This window comes from Giraffa tippelskirchi, chromosome 9 (genome assembly GCF_054371585.1).
Source record: "Giraffa tippelskirchi isolate mGirTip1 chromosome 9, T2T-mGirTip1v1.2.pri, whole genome shotgun sequence".
NCBI classification, from domain to species: domain Eukaryota; kingdom Metazoa; phylum Chordata; class Mammalia; order Artiodactyla; family Giraffidae; genus Giraffa; species Giraffa tippelskirchi.
The window spans coordinates 21,605,264-21,625,683 of NC_137283.1; the positions used below are offsets into that span (position 1 = coordinate 21,605,264).

The following is a 20,420-nucleotide window of genomic DNA, read 5'->3' on the forward strand; positions in this document are numbered from 1 at the left end:
CAGATTAATCTATGTATTCCTCAAACTTTACACGGTTGTCCTTTACCCCCAGGTCTACATAATATTTGCCACAAACACCTTTCATGTAGAAGAATATCATGTCACATGTATATTGTTAGTGTCACTACGGTGATCAAAAAATGCCACCAGTGTGTCTGTTTCACACACAAATGAGGGGGCAGCTGTGGAGTCCACATGTCTGCCAGTGGTATAATAGATGTGAGCGAGGATGGCCTGGGTCAGAAAATTACCAGTCATTTATATTAATCAGAGCTTTCAAATAACATTTCAACCCCTGAGCTATGAAGAGTGTAAATGGAAGGCAATAAGCCACTGTAAAAGCAGTTTTCACTCCTCAGTTTTTGAAACTAGATGTCATAAATAAAGGCAGCAGTATCTTTGGAGGGTACCCTCAAGTCAGAGTTGACAGACCTCCAGTAATGTATCAGTGCAAGCTTAAGCCTAGTTTCTTTGCATCTCAGGATGATTTTCAGTGTATTAAGTGTAAAGGTTCCATCCAAGTTAAATGTTTTTATTAGTTGTGGTATTGAGGGCGCAACTTCCACAAACCTTTTAGCAATCTTACTTATTGGGGTAGTCAGTCCTTCCAGCCCTATTCACCTAACCTTGTCAGATACAAATGAAGAAACTGAGGGTTTGTGGGGTTAAGAAACTGATCTAAGATCACCTGCCTATGATTAGGTAGCTGAGTTACCAACTGCTACTGCTAAGTCACTTCAGTCGTGTCCGACTCTGTGCGACCCCATAGACGGCAGCCCACCAGGCTCCGCCGTCCCTGGGATTCTCCAGGCAAGAATACTGGAGTGAGTTGCCGTTTCCTTCTCCAGTGCATGAAAGGGAAAGGTGAAAGTGAAGTTTCTCAGTCGTGTCTGACTCTTAGCGACCCCGTGGACTGTAGCCTACCAGGCTCCTCCATCCACGGGATTTTCCAGGCAAGAGTACTGGAGTGGGGTGCTATTGCCTTCTCTGGAGTTACCAACTAGATAACTGATAAAACTGCTAATAATATTCTACTTTTGTTAGACCTTTTGAAAATATTCAAAAAGTAAAAAAAAAATAATAATATATAAAAGCCTGCATATTGTTTCTTAAAAAAGGCTATGAATATAAAATGGCATAAATTTTAATTATTGAATAAAATGCTTAACACATCTGTTGGCATGGCATTGTTTAGTCGCTAAGTCATGTCTGACTCTTTTGCAACCCCATGGACTGTAGCCTGGACGATAGCCCGCCAGGTTCCTCTGTCCATGGGATCTCCCAGGCAAGAATACTAGCATGGCTTGCCATTTCCTACTCTAGGGGATATTCTAGACTCAGGTATCAAACCCATATCTCCTGCATTAGCAGGCGGGTTCTTTACCAGCTGAGCTACAAGAGAAGCAAGTAGGCAAAAAGTACTATGATAAAACAAGAAAATTTAAAAAGCAAATTTTATTTAAGACTTACAGAACGAATGCTTTCTTTGGTCACTAAAGTACTGAATTTTACATATAGTGTTTAACTTTTGTCTCTATTCTGCACTTTGAGCCAAAATAAGAGAGAATACATGTTTTTCTGACTTTATCTATATAATTATAATTTCATCCTGAATAAAATATTAATCAAAACTCTATTCATGAGTTAAAGATACTTCCATTGTTCCCAGAAACCAAAATATGATTATGATTCTGGAATAGAATTTGCTTTATCTCTAGATTGCCTTAACCCAAAATAGATGTTCAGCACAATAATTTTGAAAAGTTAAATACAATATTTGAGCAACCTTACATTAGTGATCAAGTGAATCATTCAAAAACTATTATTTTGTAACGTAAAAATAAATTATAAGAAAGCATTATGAAAGTCTAGTAAAAAATGACATCCAGGTCCTATAATTTACCACATTTTACTCATGGCTTATGGTTTGTTTATGGTGGCATAAAAAGGTCTACCATTCTGATTATTTAAAATCATGCCCAACTGGCTTGGGAAGTAGCAGTATAATTCTGTAAAGACAGATTTTCTCTAGTACCTACTGGGTTCATTCCCATGAGTATAACTGCTTTAGAATATGTGATAATTGTTCTAACAGTTCAGGTCAAAAAGCTAGCTTTAACAGGTTCGAACCAGAGAGAAATCAGTGGTTGTGTTTCCCCTGGCTTTTTGGGAATTACAGACACTGTGCTGAACTACCTATGTTACTGTTCAGAACCAGAGTATGCAGTTGGATCTGGTCTAAGATTTTATTTAGCAGAGTGATACTTTTCTAATAATAGGTACTTTATTACTTCTATTTACCAAGGAATAAGCCCTAATTTTCCCTTTCATTAGACTTGTGGAACAAAGATCTCACATAGCCAGGATAACAGCCAAAGAAATTCTCACAAAAGGTGAGGCTTTGGTCACTTTAAAGTTACCATATTTATTTCAAAAATATCTAGATGAGAACTTTACAATAAAATGGCTTATTGCCTAGTTTAGAAATGCCAACTGCATTTTATAGGTACCCTTCAAGTCCATAATAAAGACAGAATCCCAGGCTTAAGTCACATAAGAATTTATTACAATGATTTGTAACTTTCTGACTTCTAGATAGCTCTAAGACAGAAAAATGTAATCTTGGCTATAACCTTTTCTTACTTAAATTTGGCTCAGTTCAATTTTCCCCTTCTGGGAAAGTGCTGCCTTATGTGTTTAAAAAAAGTCACTGAACCAGCAAAAATAACTTAAGAAAACAGGTAAAACAGCAAACTAACATCGGTTACCCATCCCCTAAACCCCTCCCACCCCACTGAGCTTCAAAACAATATTGTCTCTCTCTCTCTCTCTTTTTTGTAAATTTGTATTTTAATGTCCTTTTCAGTGAATATATCGACTACAGGGGCAAATGCTGTTCAGTGAATAGGTTCTTCTTCCCTTCAACAGTGATTGAGGCTGACAAAAGACTGGGCCACTGGTTGGCTTGTCAGTAGGTATGATCCCTGGGACTCAAGTGCAGACCACACTGCCTGCCTTTTGTTCAGCGGTTGATCAATGCCAGGAGGTGAGCAGTGCAGTGGTCTGTTAGCTACTCTTAGGCAAGGCAGACATTTCTCTGTTTGGGGGTCCACTGCATGAGTGCCTCCCTATTCACTGTTCTGTCCTGTGGCCCTAAAGCCCTTCAGGTGACTAGGAGTGTGATGGTTTCATCACCTGCACTTCTACAAGTTTGGTGCCTATTACTGGAATGATTTTGGCTGGACTATGAAGATCTTCTAGTGAGATCTTCCTGTCAGTCATCTGTAACTATCTTCAACTAGATTGTATATCCCTGAGGATGGAGAGCCTATGCGAGCAGGAGGTGGGGTTACTAAAAGGAAAAGAGAAGAAACTCTAAATAAAAGTTGAGGGGTCGATTCAGAATTTACTTCAAACCACGAGAAGTGGAATTAAGTTACCTTCTGCTTCATTTAACACTTTTCCTCACTAGCTCAGAATACCCAGCTTGAATATTGCGCAAAAACACACAGCCAGGTAAAGAGCAAGCAGTACTTGGAGCTTTCAGTACAATCACACTCAGCGATTTTGGCTCTTGAATAAAGGTGTCAGCAAGCCTTAAAATTCCCAAAGAGAAAAACTCACTGAGCCTTTATTCCATTTTCTTAAGGTCTATTGTTAACTAAAGACTCCTTGTCTTTTCAAATTCCTTCATGTGAATGGATGAGGCCAGACATCTGCCAGGATTTGCTCACATTTGCATGCAAATCAGAGACTTAGGGACACACATGGCCCCAGAGCCAACAACACCACTTTTTAACTGTAGACTTTTACTGATCAAAGTACCTTCCTGAACTTTCCAGTCCTCTAGTGCTGGCTTTCAAAAATAATCGGCATATTCGAGTAGTGTTAATGCTTTTTAGGCCATGGTGGCAGAGCACATTGCAAAACAAAAAACATACTGTGTTTCCCAAATATCGTACAAGCAAAAAGCTCTCAAGTCAGCAATACCTGTCCCCTCAATGAATTCCATTTTCTTTATTATCTGGGTCTGGGAATGAAGATGCTAATAGTGGTGTGCGATTTAGAGAAGGGTCTATTTTCCTCAACTCTTGGCCTGTGGGGTTCGAGAGTTGAGTGAATGTCTCAAAACCTTCACACCCCGCTAATTCATTTATTCAGTTCTAGGCGCTATGGCTACAGGGGTGAACTCAGCAGGCAAGGTCCCCCTCTCTCTCCCGAAGGCGGTACTACTGCCCAACCTCCCAGTGCTAGTATCCAGGCCGGCTTCCTCACAACCGTCCTGGGACGGGTTTTCCCACCAGTCCCGGGTGCGCCGAGACCCCCAGCTACTCGATCTTTCCACCCTACTTGGGCCTACCAGGCAGGGGCTCCCTCGGTGGAGGCAGTCACTGCCGGGCCCTGGGAAGTGCCGAGTCGGCGGCTGCCCACACCCCTCTCCACGCAGCACAAAAGACACCCGCTGGCAAACTTTCCTCGTTATCCACCCCAGCCTAGCCAGGAACCAGCACCGGCTCCATGCCTGGAACGGACCGAGGTTTCCCAGACATTTCTGCATCCCTGGCAAACCTCCTGAGGCTGCCACCCTTTCTGGACTCAAAACGCGACGCAGGGTGAGGTCTTTCCCCACTTAGACCGCGCGACAGCTGAGGTGATTCTTTCGAATGCTGTCACTTCAGTACACTCAAGTGCTTTGTGAATTACGCCCCTTACCCTTTTGCCGAAAAGGCCACCGCCAAGACATCCTCTCTCTTTTCTCTTTCCACAGCTTGCCACCTTCTTTCCCCTTTTCTTAGCCCTCTTACAACTCCTGGGGCCCCTTCCGACTCCGGCAGCATTCCTCAGTTCAGATTCCAGCAGCCCTCCTTCCGGATCCCTGGGCATCACTCTCCCCGCCGTCGGTCCCGGGAATCTAGCGGGTTCGCATCCTGTCACTGCCTTTTGCTCATTTCTGTTCGGCCTTCCTTCCGAATTACCGTTCTCCCAGACCCCAGTGATTTTTTTTTTCCCCCGTAAGGAGGTTACTAGATTCCCGCTCCCCTGGATCCGTCATTTTTCCCAGCTTCATGAGCCGCGCCCCCTCGTACCTCTTAGGCCCGCGATCTTGTCCCACGGTCCCCCAGACCTTAGGCCCTCCAAGCCACCAAGTTTGCCTTGACTTCCCCTCGCTGCCGCCCACATCTCCCGCCGCTGCCCGGCTGAGCGAGCGCACTTACCCCGAGGCCCGGCTGGCAGGAGTGTCGGGGTGCGCACGGACCAGGCACCGGAGGCGGCAGCAGGAGGAAGAGGAGAAGGGGGAGGACCGGCTGAGCGGCACCTCCCTCCAAACCCACAGGCACTGGCTCCTTAGGGGGCTCGCGGCAGAGCACCAAGATGCGAAGCGAGGCAGTAACACGAGCAACAGCTGCTGCGCGGGCCTGGGCTCAATCCGGCTCTCGGGGGCCGGGCAGAGGCAGGCAGTATTGGGATAAAGGATAGAAGCGGGATGCTGACAGCGGGGCAACGAGTGTCCAGGTCCAAAGGAGGGCGTCCGGGGCGCCTGGGGATGCCACCGCGCGGATGCTGCTGCCCGCGCTGACGCCGACGGCCCCTCTCCCCGCCCGGAGGGCGCTGCAGGCGCGGGCGCACGGGCCTCGGTTAGCTCGCCGGCTGGCTGCCGGCGCCCTCGGTGCGCCCGGCTTTGTGCTCCCGCAGCCGGCGTGCACCTGGTGTAAGCAAAAGCGGTCAGCTGATGGGCTGCACGCCCATTGGCTGCTCCGCGGTCTCCTCCCCTCCTGCCCGACCCCCTTCCCGGCCGCCCCCTCCGGCCCTCCTGCCCCCCCCACCCCGCACCACCCCCGACTCAGCCCGGTGCCGGGCACCATCTGTAGCCGGCCCAACAAAAGCGTAACGCTGTGGGTCTCGGGAGGCTCGGCCTCCCTGAGTCGCCGCCGCGGCCGCTGCAGGGAGCAGCGGGCCACCGCTTTTTGTCTAGGGAACGACAGGCTGCGGCTGGGTTAGGCAGGCAGAGCACACTGACGTTTCTTAGCAGAAAAGGTACCAAAAGAAAAAAGGAAAAAAAACCCTTTCTACCAAGCCACCTAGGCACAATGGAGCCAGATTTCTGTGCAACATAGAACTTGGACTTCTGGCATTGAGAAGCAGACAAATTCAACCCAGGAGACAGCTAAGTCTCGGTGTGAAACCTGACCCTTCCTCTTAAAATGAATGGAGATTTCTTGGGCTGTGTGTACACACCTGGACTTATATGCACATGGAACTGGTCTGTGTCCTTGCCGTAGAAAGAGACTATTACGACACTTAAATGGATGGCGAAACAGCTTCTTATTTAGGGACGCTTTCAGAAAACGTTTCTGAAACTTCGTAATTACAGCTCTCTGGTTTGTTAGGTGTGAAAGTTGTGTTCAGATAAGCGAAGGATTGAGAATGCAGTCTGTTTGAAGTGCAGGGTGTCAGAGAGCAAGGTGGAAACGGGTTTTTGGAAACTGCACATGAACCTGAGTTTCATCCTCCAAGTGGGCACCTTGCAACCAGACTTCAGAGAAGCCCTTAGTACTTGTTACTGATTTAAGCTAGAGCATTATTAACCCCTCAGTGCCAAGTGGCTTCTGGCAAGAGAATATGACAACATTTCTTTCTGATGTCCAAGTTTAGAACTTCCGGGGAATCCGGAAGAATAAATTCATTATTACAGTATCATCTTTTAAATTCCTTGAAAATATGGTACGCATTTAATAATAGTAATGTTATATCTTGATTCCTGTAGCATTCCTTGATGTCTTTCATAGATGCCTGATAAATATTTGATGCTCTCAAATGTCCATTTACTTTCTTTTATCCGGAAACTGTCATATAGATATCAGTGACTCATAATGTGCTTTAAAAGGCTTGAGGGAAAGAAGATATTTTGATTTAGGGAAACAGGTAAAATGAAGTATAGATGGACAGCTATACAAAAAGGCCCATTGCAAATAAAATGGGAGAGTGCTGCCTATAGAAGATTTTAAAACTTTCAAAGTAAGGTGAATCTAGAACCTTTCCCAAGAGTCAAATTTTCTCATGCTGATTACATGTAGCTTGGAAGTTTGTCTGAAAGGAGGTGGGCATCTAGCAGAAACACAGAACTTGAATGATAAGGGAAAGACAGATCACAGGTTTCTTAGGGAGTCTCCTTTAGGTTTTTCAGACTGTCTTTCTGGGAGAGGAAGGGAAACAATGTTGTACTTTGCACAGTGGAGTTTGACAGAGTAAGTGCTGGAGACCAGTTGAAACAATTAATGGTGGTTAGGAATTACTGTTACTAGGAGCCAAGATCACTGACAGCCTCCAGGTTTTGGAAGAGGCTTCATGAGAATGATGTGAAGCCCAGCTAAGAAGAAACCAAGTCAGACCCCAGCGTATGAGCTTTGAAACTAGGCTGACACTGCTTTAAACCCCAGCACTGCAACTTATGAACTGTGTCCCTCAGGGATAAGTCATTTTACCTCTTTAAACCTTAGTTTCCTTGCCTATAAAGTGGGGTTAATAGCAGTACCTATCCCAAGGGATTGTGCTGGTTAAATAAGAATAAGCTTGTAAAATGCTTGGTGCAGTTCTTGCTGTCTAGTCAGGAAGCACGATGGAATCAAGATTGCCGGAAGAAATATCAATAACCTCAGATATGCAGATGACACCACCCATATGACCTAAAGCAAAGAAGAACTAAAGAGCCTCTTGATGAAAGTGAAAGAGGAGAGTGAAAAAGTTGGCTTAAAGCTCAACATTCAGAAAATTAAGATCGTGGCATCTGGTTCCGTAACTTCATGGCAAATAGATGGGGAAACAGTGACAGACTTTATTTTTGGGGGCTCCAAAAATCACTACAGATGGTGACTGCAGCCATGAAATTAAAAGATGCTTGCTCCTTGGAAGAAAAGTTATGACCAACCTAGACAGCTTGTTAAAAAGTAGAGACATTACTTTGCCAACAAAGGTCCATCTAGTCAAAGCTATAGTTTTTCCAGTAGTCATGTATGGATGTGAGAGTTGGACCATAAAGAAAGCCGAGCACTGAAGAATTGATGTTTTTGAACTGTGACGTTGGAGGAGACTCTTGAGAGTCCCTTGGACTGCAAGGAGATCCAACCAGTCCATCCTAAAGGAATTCAGTCCTGAATATTCATTGGAAGGACTGATGCTGAAGCTGAAACTCCAATACTTTGGCCACCTGATGTGAAGAACTGACTCAGTTGAAAAGACCCTGATGCTGGGAAAGATTGAGGGCCAGAGGAGAAGGGAACGACAGAGGATGAGATGGTTGGATGGCATCACTGACTCAATGGACAAGAGTTTGAGTAAACTCCATGAATTGGTGATGGACAGGGCGGCCTGGCGTGCTGCAGTCCATGGGGTCACAAAGAGTCGGACACGACTGAGCGACTGAACTGAAGTGAACTGAAGTAAGCTTTCAGCACAAGGAAGCATTAGGCATTATTAGCCTAGTATTGAGGACTAATTAGGTCCTCATTAGGTCATTAGGTCAGACAAGTGGGATGATTATTTCACAGAGCTGATACAGGTGACAGACTACTTTAAAAGCTCTAGCAGCTCCAATGAGAGAAACAGACTGTCCCTCCACTATTCATTTCTTTTGAAACCCCTATATCATTTATTGAAACTACTTTCCTTCTTCCCGAAAGCAAGTATGAGAAAGGAAGCTCTGCCTATTTCCACTTGACCACTGCATGTACTTGGCTCCTGACAGAAGGAGCATTATCATTAGGATGAAAGATACGTGCCACAGGTGGGAAGGGAGCCTGGTTGGTGGGGAAGACCAGGATTGCTGTTTGTTGGAAAGATGGCTGTGGGACAGAGGAAAACAGATGTAGACAGAACATTTATAAAGGAATCGGAAGTTTGATGCAGTCATTGGAAATGTGATGAACTGCTTAAATGGTTAATGGGTCCAAATTTTAGGAACTGCCATTTTGTAACTCTGCAAATGGGTGTCAGGATTATTTTATCAACTGACATTTAAAAACCCCTTGTCACTGGAATGAATAAAGAGAAAATAGTTAACAGACAGGGATAACTAAACCAAACTAATTTGTTTCTTTGTAGAATCCTCAAATCTATCTGAATTACTCCTACTGAGCTCACCCATTACTGGGGTCTTAAATTTATTAGTAAACATTTATTTATTTCTTACATTTTGGAAGACCTTGGAGGCTTTGGAGGAGAAAGGAGATTGATAGAAGGGCCCCAGAGATCCCAAGAGAGGTAGATCTTACTGTTGATGTAGGGAGGCATTAGTGCCCCTGGAGTTGGCCTTGTTGAGACACTACAAATTCCTCTGGGATCCCTCACCATCCCCTTGAGGTTCTTTAGCTTCAGTTTGAAGAAACATTATAATTGCTATTAGCTTAATTGTACTGGTATATGTGGTAAAAGAAAAGAAGAAAGAAAGATGGAATCTTTAGAAGGTGATCATATTAGAATAATATTTTAAAGGACATCTGTACTTTAAGAATGAAATTATAATATGCCATTTTAAGCCATAACTTTTACAAGCTGGAAATATGTCTGTCTCCAAGGGCTTAATTTCCAAAATATACAAACATCTCATACAACTGAACAACAAGACAAATAACCCAATTGAAAAATAGGAAGAACACCTGAACAGACATAGTCCCAAAGAAGACATACAGATGGCCAATATGCACATGAAAAGTTGCTCAGCATCTCTAGTTATTAGAGAAATGCAAGTCAAGACTAGAATGAGATACCACCTCACACCAGTGACACATTCTTGTCTTTATTAAAATGTCTACAAATAACAAATACTGGAGATGTTGTGAAGAAAAGGGAAGCTTCCTACACTGTTGGTGGGAATATAAGCTGGAAAAGCCACTATGGAAAACAGTATGGAGGTTTCTCAAAAAACTAGACTTGCCATATGATCCAACAGTCCTATGCCTAGATGTATATTTAGACAAAACAATAGCTCAAAAAGTTACATGCATTCCTATGTTTATAGCAGCACTATTTACAATAGCCAAAACATGGAAACAACCTAAACATCTATCAACAGATGAAAGGATAAAGAAGATATATATATATATATATATATATATATATATATATATATATATATATATAAACAACAATGTCCTACTGTATAACACAGGGAGTTATGTTCAAAACCCTGTGATAAGCCATAGTGGAAAAGAATATTGAAAAGTTTATTACATATATAGATAAAACTGGGGGCTTCCCTGATAGCTCAGTTGGTAAAGAATTTGCCTGCAGTGCAGGGATCCCAGTTTAATTCCTGGGTTGGGAAGATCCCCTGGAGAAGGGAAAGGCTACCCACTCCAGTATTCTGGCCTGGAGAAGTCCATGGACTGTATAGACCATGGGGTCGTAAGGAGTCGGACACGACTGGGCGACTTTCACGTTCATTTTCATAGAATTGAATCAGTTTGCTGTACAGCAGAAATTACCACAACATTGTAAGTCAGCTATATGGTTAGATAGCATCACCGACTAAGTGGACCTGAATTTGAGCAAACTCTGGGAAATAGTGGAAGATAGAGGAGCCTGGAGTGCTACAGTCCATGAGGTCATAAAGAATCAGACATGACATGATGACTGAACAAAAACTTCAGTAAAAAATAATAACAATAAAGAAATGTCTCTCTGAATAAAATGTTATTATTTATTTAATATAGTAAATATTAATATAATATGTACTAAATATTATATTAATGTATCTTAAGAGTAAATATGTATTTCAATTAGAGAGATACAGTGTGGTTTCTCTCCGGTGGTCAGTATTTTATACAGCCTCTGAATTAAGATTATAGTTTTAAAACAATCATTACCAAGCTTTTAGAGGATAATGACTGTAAAACTCATGTGATTGTTGTGATCATTGTTAACTTGCCCACCAAACATATTATTTCTCTAAAAATTTTTGACAATTGAAGGAGTGTACTGCATGTCCATAGTTTCTGTTCTTTCAGTTTTGTACTGCGTATGAAATCATTTCAACACAGAAAAGGTATTTATTAAGGTTTCTGTAATAATTTTTATTAATTATTTTAGCAAAATAATTTTACTAATTATTAATGTAAATTATTTCAGCAATTATGTTAATAATTTGACATGAAACTAAGGTGTTCAACTATCTTGGTGTGCCTAGGACATTGGAGGTTTTAGTCCTAAAGTTTCACATCTGAGAAATCCCTCAGTCTGGAACAAATCAAGGTTCATTGTTCTAAACAGCTCACATTTCTAAGTTTATGGTACTTTTGCAGTTTTAGTCCTGCTATAACCTTGCACATACACCAAATAACATCTTTATGCCTAACTGGATCAAGAATCCCATTTCCGCTTAATTTAATTGCTGCATAGCCCTTGTCAGTCATCTAGCCCAATCTCCTTATTTACACATAAGAAAACTAAGTCTTATAAAGGGATTGTGCCAGGCTATTGACAAAGCTTACTCTATAAAGCTAGACTATACACTGTTTGAAGGCAGAGACCAGATGGCCATCTCCTAGCCCAGCACTCAGCATGTAATAGGTACTCAGTAAACATTTTTTGAATGGATGAATTGACTCAATTAATAAATTAATGTCTTTATATAATTAGAGCAAATTAGATCATGAGCTTTTTCTTCATATTATTAAAATGTCTTTGAAACTGTAATGCTTTATGGCTGTGTAATTTTACCAATCTTCTGTTGGTGAGAAATAAGGCCTTATCAGTTATTTGCTACAGCAGATGTTGTAGTAAACTTACTCATTAGAAATGCCCATTTTGGTTATTGAACTATGGATGCATAAACTATAGTTTGAAGCATCAGTTTAACATATTCAATTTTTTTCTATTTCCATTGCTATTTATTTTTAGGCAGCCAGACCTTATTAATAAATAAAGGTTTATTTAGGTTTTTGGCTCTTATATTATAAAGATTTTAGTTTATACGTTTGTTTTCAATTATTTGCTCTACATTCTGATTTCTCTTTTGCTTGTATGATAATAGATAACATAAAGTAACATAAATTAAGTACTTACTCTGTGCCAGGTAATACACCTACTAAAGAGGCAATATACTGTAATAGTTACAAGTTAGGGCCTTTTATTTATGTTACTGAGGTTTATATTCCAGCACAGCATAGCTGTGTGGATTTGAACAAGTTATTTAAATTCTCTTTGTTTGTCCTTGCATCTATATGGTGGGCTTTGTGAGGATTAAAAAATGTTAATGTGCCTAACATAGGTTGTTACTCTTGTTCAGTCTCTATGTCATGTCCGACTCTTTGCGACACCATGAACTGCAACATGCCAGGCTTCCCTGTCCTTCACTATCTCCCTGAGTTTGCTCAAACTCATGTGCATTGAATCAGTGATGCCATCTAACCATCTCATCTTCTGTTGCTCCTTTTCCTCTTGCCTTCAATCTTTCCCAGCATCAGGGTCTTTTCCAATAAGTTGGTTCTTTGCATCAGGTGGCCAGAGTATTGGAACTTCAGCATCAGCCCTTCCAATGAATATTCAGGGTTGATTTCCTTTAGGATTGACTGCTTTGATCTCCTTGCTGTCCAAAGGACTCTCAAGAGTCTTCTCCAACACCACAGTTCAAAAGCATCAATTCTTCAGTGCTCAGCCTTCTTTATGGTGCAACTCTCCAATTCATACATGACTACTGGTAAAATCATAGCTTCGGCAATACGGACCTTTGTCGATAATGTGCTGTCTCTGCTTTTTAATACACTATCTAGATTTGTCATAGATTTTCTTCCTATGGACAGTCAGTCAGGACATGACTGACTCAGGATCACACAGCAAGGACAAGGCCATCATTAGAGCAAACAAAATATACTAGAATACAGCTGTTAGGGCTTTCCAATTCTCACTTCCTCTTTCTCTATTATAAATTATTTTAATTGAGGTATAGTTCATAGTCTATGCTACAGATACACAATATAGTGATTTGTAACTTTAAAGGTTATATTCGATTTATGGTTATTATAAAATATTGGCCATATTCTCCTCTCTTCTTATGCTTCCCGCCAGGTGACTCAGTGGTAAAGAATCCACCTGCGAATGCAGGAGACAGAAGAGGTGCAGGTTTGATCCCTGAGTTGGGAAGATCCCCTGGAGGAGGAAACGGTAACCCACTCTACTACTCTTGCCTGGAAAATCCCATGAACAGAGGAACCTTGCAGGCTACAGTCCATAAGGTCGCAAAGAGTTGGACACAACTGATATTATAAAATATTGGCTGTATTCTCTCATTTCCTCTTAAACTTGTTCTTGGGGGATGGCTAACCTGATTACCATCACTCTGTTGCCTTCTGAAAGTTTCCAAAGACTTAAAGCAGGGAGAGGCGACCGTCAGTTGCCCCCACAGCAGCTTGTACTCCTGCTTTCATTAATATCCTTTTTCTCTCAGTAACTATAAGACTTTAAAGAAGTTCAGAATATTTCCTTACAGGAAAACTGCATGGGAATTCGGTACCCCATTACCATAAATTTAGTATCTACATTTATTTTTAGTCCTAGGGGTCTACCAGGATATAAAAGAAAGATCATCAGGCAAAGGAGACACAAATGTTTAATACATATCCTGCAGAAATACAGAAGCTCTTGGAATTTCCCTCCACTTCATTCAATACTTTCCTCTGTCAAGTTTGTCTGCATTTTTGAGTGCACTTCATTTTATAATAAAGATGCTCACATTTTACATCTCTGAGCATGTTAACAGTTTCTTCTGAGTAAAGCATTGCCCGTATTCCATTTTCATGGATAACTGAGTACTTGCCTACCAGACTAATCATCTGTTGAAATCATTATTCTCTGAAATTTGATTGGCATTGTACCCATGAGTCTGTATCTAGCCCAAACCTTGCACCATACACTGTCTTTTGGAAAAGGGCCTTAGCCTTTGAGCTTTGTGACTTTGGGAGAATAAAAAGCCACAGAGAGACATGTGATATATAAGTGGTGACTTAGGCTGGTCACTTGAATTGAGTCTATATTGAAGTTCTAATCAGCAAGTACCATAGGATTGAAGCCAAAAAGAACCTTAGAGATAATCTGGCTCAACCCTTTCATTTCACAGATGAGCAAGTTCATGTCTTAAGAATGCTAACATTTCCACGTACTTCAGCGCATCTGGGAAGTTTGGGTAGATTTAAATCCTTGTCCAAGGTCACACTGCTGGTTAATAGGCACACTTAAGCTTAAAATCTGTCTCTTTGATTTTTAGATCAGGAATCTTTCTCTAATATTAATAGTAATATAGCTTTAACTGGGATCCTCAGGCTTCCCAGAATTTTGTGGTTATACTCTCAGGAGTCTGCTAGGTTGCTGTAAGAAATTTTTATTTGTTTGCATTCTAGTAATAATCTGAAGAGTTACTGTCAATGTAAGCATATTCTGAATCACTGAATGGCATCCTTATAAGTGAATGAAGAAAAATGCCATCAAGTGGCAGTATCTGTTTTTGTGTTTGTGACCATGTTGATTACAGTACCACTTTGTACCGAGACTGATGAGAGAAAATGGGTGGTTTTGATGTATAAATGGTGTCTTCTCACTAGGTAAAGGCCAGATGATGTGTCAGCACATTCCAAGAAAGAAGATTCCTCAGAAATTTCATGAGTTAAAAGTGAAGGGAGAGAAAAAAAAGGGATAAGAGAACTGAATCACCCCACAACATGGAGTAGTCTAAGCTAGAGAGAGAGAGACAGAATGAGTACCATGTTCACACTTTCAGAGGTGACTTAATTTTAGAAAAAAAATGGGAAAAGTTCAACTCTTACATAATATTGATGGCTGAATTTGAGTTTAACTGGTTTGGTAAGTTTTTTTTTTTTTTTTTTTCTAAACAGCTTTATTCAGTTGTAATTGCTTGTATGAGTTGAATTGTCCCTTCTCGTATGTTGAAGTTCTAATCTAGGACCTCAGAAAGTGACTTTCTTTGGAAATAAGATCATTGCAGATGTAATTAGTTAAGATTAGTTATGCTGGAGTAGGGTGGACCTCTAATCCAAAATGACTGAGTCCTATAAAATGGAGCAATTTGGACATCCATGCCCATGAGGAGAGCACTGAATGAAAACAAAGGCAGAGATTAGGGTGAGGCTTCTACAAGCCGAGACACCAGTGTTTGCCAGCAAGCCACAGAAGGTAGTGGAGAGTCACAAAACAGATTCTCCCTCACAACCTCAGAAGAAACTAGCCCTACTGACACTGTGATCATGAACTTCTAGCTTTCAGAACTATCAGAAAATAAATTTCTGTTGTTTAAACCAGTTGATGGTACTTAGTTATAACAGCCCTAGCAAACTGAAACAATTGCCATATGATAAATTCACTTATTTATCATTGAATTTTGACCTCTGTATACACCTATGAAACTGTCATCACAATGGAGATAATGAAGAGATTCATCACCCTCAAATGGTTCTTTCTGTCTTCCTGTATTTTATTCCTTCCCACTCTCTGTGCCCCTTCTTGCTGCCCAAATCCAGATTCAGTAAACTCACCTTCTTTCTCTAAGTTAATTTATACTTTCCATAATTTCTTTCACTCAGCATAATTATTTTGAGATTCATCCATGTTGTTTTGTGTTTTAATAGTCTGTTATTTATTGCTGAGTAGAACTCCGTTGTGTTTGTATCACAGTATGTTTATTCACTCACCTGTTGATGGATATTTAAATTGTTTCCAGTTTTTGCCTCTTACGTATAACACTACTCTTGAGTATTTATGTTCAAGTCTTTATCTGGATATATGCTTTTATTTCTCTGAGTAAATACCCAAACATGAAATGACTACATCATATAGTACATGGGCTTTTTTTTTTTTTTTACTTTTTAAGAAAGTGCCAAACTGTTTTCCAAAGTGGTGGTACCATTTTTTATTCCCAGACTGGTGTGTAAGAGTGGCAGTAAGCCTACACATTAACAAATCTTGAAGGTGATTGTTTTCAAGGGGTAGGGACTTTCAGATGATCTCAGAAGCCATCCTGCCTATTACCTTACACCAGCCTTGAGTCACATACTTAGACATTTTTGATTTTGAAATGTACAACCTATGATTTATAAATTGGTTTAGAACTAGCTATTCAAATATATGAACAGAGACATTACTTTGTCAACAAAGGTCTGTCTAGTCAAGGCTATGGGTTTTTCCAGTAGTCATGTATGGATGTGAGAGTTGGACTATAAAGAAAGCTGATCACTGAAGAACTGATGTTTTTGAACTGTGACGTTGGAGAAGACTCTTGAGAGTCCCTTGGACTGAAAGGAAATCCAACCAGTCCATCCTAAAGGAGATCAGTCCAGGGTGTTCATTGGAAGGACTGATACTGAAGCTGAAACTCCAATATTTTGGCCACCTGATGTGAAGAGCTGACTCATTTGAAAAGACCCTGATGCTGGGAAAGATTGAGGGTGGGAGGAGAAAGGGATGACAGAGGGTGAGATGGTTGGATGGCATCACCGACTCAACGGACATGAATTTGGGTAAACTCTGGGAGTTGGTGATGGACAGGGAGGCCTGGTGTGCTTCGGTTCATGGGGTCACAAAGAGTTGGACACGACTGAGCGACTGAACTGAACTGATTCAAATATATTAATCAAATGTTACTTGTACAGAAATCTCTAAAGAGTCCTGGACTACAGTCATAAGATATGAGTGTGCCATTGTCCAGTTGTGTCCCTCTCAGTGTGCCAACCACCAGTTTAAATGTGCCCCCTGAAAAGTCCAGCCTGAGTGCTGTTTTTTTTGAATCAAGTCAAACTGTTCAATGAAGCACTTTGCAATCTGTGAAATATGTCAGCCATTTTTTTCTTGGTACCAGGAGATTGGAAGATTCTCTGAGACATGGGCTTCTAGCATGAGGTTCCCATAGACCATGACCTCAGGCACAGGCATGAGGTTGTTGTTCATTGTTCAGTTGCTAAGTTGTGTCCAACTCTTTGCGACCCCATGAACTGCAGAGTGCCGGGCTTCCCTGTCCTTCACTATCTCCCGCAGTTTGCTCAAACTCATGTCCATTGAGTAAGTGATGCCATCCAACTATCACATCCTTTGTTATTCCCTTTTCCTCCTGTTCTCAATCTTTCCCAGCATGAGTCTTTTTCAGTGAGTTGGCTCTTTGCATCAGGTGGCCAAAGATTTGGAGCTTTAGCATCAATCCTTCCAATGAATATTCAGGGTTGATTTCCTTTAGGATTGACTGCTTTGATCTTCTTGCTGTCCAAGGGACTCTCAAGAGTCTTTTCCGGCACCACATTTTGAAAGCATTAATTCTTCGGTGTCAGCCTTTTTTACGATCCAACTCTCACATCCATACATGACTACTGGAAAAATCATAGATTTGACTAGAAGGACCTTTGTCAGCAAAGGAACAAAGCAGCTAGAGAATATTCCAAAATGCCCCTCTTCTGGTGGAAGCAACATTGTCATTTGCCCATCCCTTGATACCTCCCACACTATAGACTGGAAACCAGAAACTGTACACAGCTCTGCCTAATAATGTTGCCATTGTCCTTGCCAGAAGATCTGAGCCCCCAGCCTCTGGGCTGCCCTTTCATGTAGCTCACTTTTATGTGTGTGTGTTGTTGACTGAACCCAGGTCCCGTACAGGACAGGAGGAGAGCTAGAAAGGGGTTGGAGTAGGTACTGGGTGGGCCAACTCATAATACATGCCATCAGTACACATTGACGATGAGCAGGACCCCTATTTAACCTCTTCCTGTCACTGTCCCTTGATGTTGATAGGACCCTGTTGAACAGTCACTCATCGAACAGGCTCCCATGGCTCTGTAAACCAAAGCTAGAAAACCCCCAAATTAGATTATTTCTAAGATCTGTCCAGTTTTAAAGTTCTTTGATTCTATGCATTTCCAAGGTTAAAGTGAAGAAGTTTAAAGAAGTATTTTCCTATAGGACTCAGCTAGTTCCAACATATTCTCTATAATTATCAGTAGTTAAGGATATTAAAGCCTTGGAGTATGGCTTCATTTACATTTACATTTTGGTTGATTCCCTCAGTTAGATATATCTGTACAAGAAGATCCAATTTACACAAAAGGAAAGGAAAAGGAGTGCAAGGGAAAGAAAAGTGAATATTTCACAAAGATGTATAGTTTGTTTGTTTGTTTTTCAGAACGACATATTTTGGGCTTTTCAAGGGATGAATTTTACCTTTGCTAGTACTTGCAGATGCAGTCATAGGAAAACTGCTTATAGTGTTAGGCACAGGTTCAGACCTACAGATTCCAAATACAAAGTTTCAAAAATCAGAAGAAAGAACAAGCAAAGTTAAGCCACCTTAAATTATACAAAGTTCTGTTTACATGATCTTTTATTCCATAATATCTTTCAATTACCAGAAAATAACTATTCTGATTATTTTCAAGACACTCAGATACAATAGATGTCGGTAAGGTACCACATGATTAGGCATGACATGTCCATCAACTGTATGATAACGTGGAATGTTCTTTGTCTTTGTGTCTAAGGGCTTGGTTTCTGATTCAGCCCCCTTAGAAGCTTTAGTCAATTTATCCATAAGATGGGAATAATAATAGTAATGGTGTCATGATGTTGCAAGCATTAGATGGGCTAATTATGAGCACATTGCCTGAGACTTGAGGAATGTTGTCTAGACAGTCATTGGGGCACTTACTTTGACCTTTGCTCCTTTGGAAGCCCAGCTGGTGTTGGCAGTCAAGCAGCAATTTGGGGAGGTTGCTGGTCAGGAGAGGAAATGTGGCTCCACTAATTGATCTTCTAGAGGAGAGAGATGTGATATTCATAAATGTACAATCAAGCCCCAAGTCCTACACCATCATCAAGATGAAGAGACAGATCTCTTCCTTCCTTGGAATCTTCTTTACCTCTTTAAGATTCCCCTTAATGTTTATTTCAGACTGATGTCATCTATACATGATTCAGCAAACATTGATGAACAATGACTGGAGGCAAAACACTGTGGACCATGAGCTGGGGAACTTGACAAACATAGACACTAATTCAGCAAATATTTTTTGAGTTTCTCCTATGTTCAGGGGTTGTTTTTGGCTCTGAGCTTTAGGTAGGCCCTAGGTGATTGGATGTAGGCTGTGGTGGTGACTTGGGAGAATGATGTTAGGATTGACTCTACCCCTATATATGTGGGAAAACCAGGGGTAAGGTGGCCAATTGTCAAGTCTGTCTGCAACTAAGGGGTTTACTGGTGCAGAAAACTTTTCTTTTTTAAAAGGAGACTGATTTCCCAGGATGTAATATTTTGATGCCTAAAATCAGTAAAGTCAGACTAGACCAGAGTAAGCTGATCATTCTAGCAGGTTTTATATCCACTATTAGGCAGCCTCTCTACATTTGAGGAATTTAACTCCCTGAGTTTAAAATGAGAAACTGCATTGGGATGTAGCTGTGATGTGGTCCAAATTGGTCTGGAATGGGATTCAAAAGGGTAGCTGAGATTCTGGTCCTAGCTCTTGGTATTGTGATGACCGTTGACGAATTAATTATCTCTCCAAACCTTAGCTCCCTCATCTACAGAAGCAACTGTCATTTAGATATCTATCCTATATGTGTTTGAATAGGTTAAATGAGATAGTACACATGTATAGCACAGAAAGGAAATTAAGTATTTTAGGAGATTTCTATCTTCAATTAAGGAAACATACTATACTGGCTTAAAAATAATAAGTTTCATATACATGTGCTTGTCTTCCATCATTTGTGCTTGTGTATTGCTCTGGAAATTCTCTTTAAATGTTTTCACTAGTTGAATTCCAAGTTATTAACAAAACTATAACCTTCCCAAGTGTAAGTGTGATCTTTTTATGTCTTGGGTATCTCCTGAAAGCTTCTAGAACATAAGATGGTAAAATTTGGGGAACGCAAAATACTGAAGTTAGTTTGTAATGCCCTAGGGATAAAATGTGCAGCAAATACTCTGTTTATTTTTTATAATCTACTTTTTTAAATGTAGGTCTACCATGATGAATGTTATTTTTATACAGATCATAGGAAGTAGCTCAGATCATATGCTTTTGAAGCTACTCCCTTACCTAAATTATTGTATCTTAATCCCATTATCTGCACAGGCATTAATCCCATTTCCTTGCCATGTGCAAATTTAGTGGAAAGGAAAGATGACAAAAACAGGATAGATATATACATTTTGCCATGCAAACTAGACAGAAATCTTTCTGTGCCATGAGCCTGAGAAAACACAGTTAAAATGACCAAAAAAAAAAAAAAAAAGGAAAGAAAAGAAACAGCAGATCCAAAATGGAGTTGCTTGTGCTAAGCCCCATGTCAGCAAACCAAGACGTCATACTTAACCTAATTGCAATTTTGACCTCTCCCAGGAATGTGACCTTTAATCAGTCAATCTGGAATTA

General features: G+C 40.9%; 1 protein-coding gene and 1 long non-coding RNA gene across 6 annotated transcripts in view; one reads left to right on the forward strand and one right to left on the reverse strand.

Moving 5' to 3' along the window:
- Positions 1–5,700, reverse strand: part of LRRN1 (leucine rich repeat neuronal 1) — a 40,726-nt gene extending 35,026 nt beyond the window's left edge. For 3 of the 5 annotated variants that reach the window (XM_081528192.1, XM_081528197.1, XM_081528194.1), the window contains exon 1: positions 5,217–5,690. The gene's annotated coding sequence lies outside the window, so the exon portion shown is untranslated. Of the gene's footprint in view, positions 1–4,713; positions 4,913–5,216 lie in introns of all 5 variants that reach the window. The other 2 variants (XM_081528196.1, XM_081528191.1) reach the window with 2 other exon arrangements.
- LOC145520793 (uncharacterized) overlaps positions 1–20,420 on the forward strand; it is a 536,928-nt gene that overhangs the window by 433,304 nt on the left and 83,204 nt on the right. Inside the window, exon 8 of the long non-coding RNA XR_014064827.1 lies at positions 13,063–13,158. This is a non-coding gene — a long non-coding RNA (uncharacterized LOC145520793). The remainder of the gene's footprint in view (positions 1–13,062; positions 13,159–20,420) is intronic.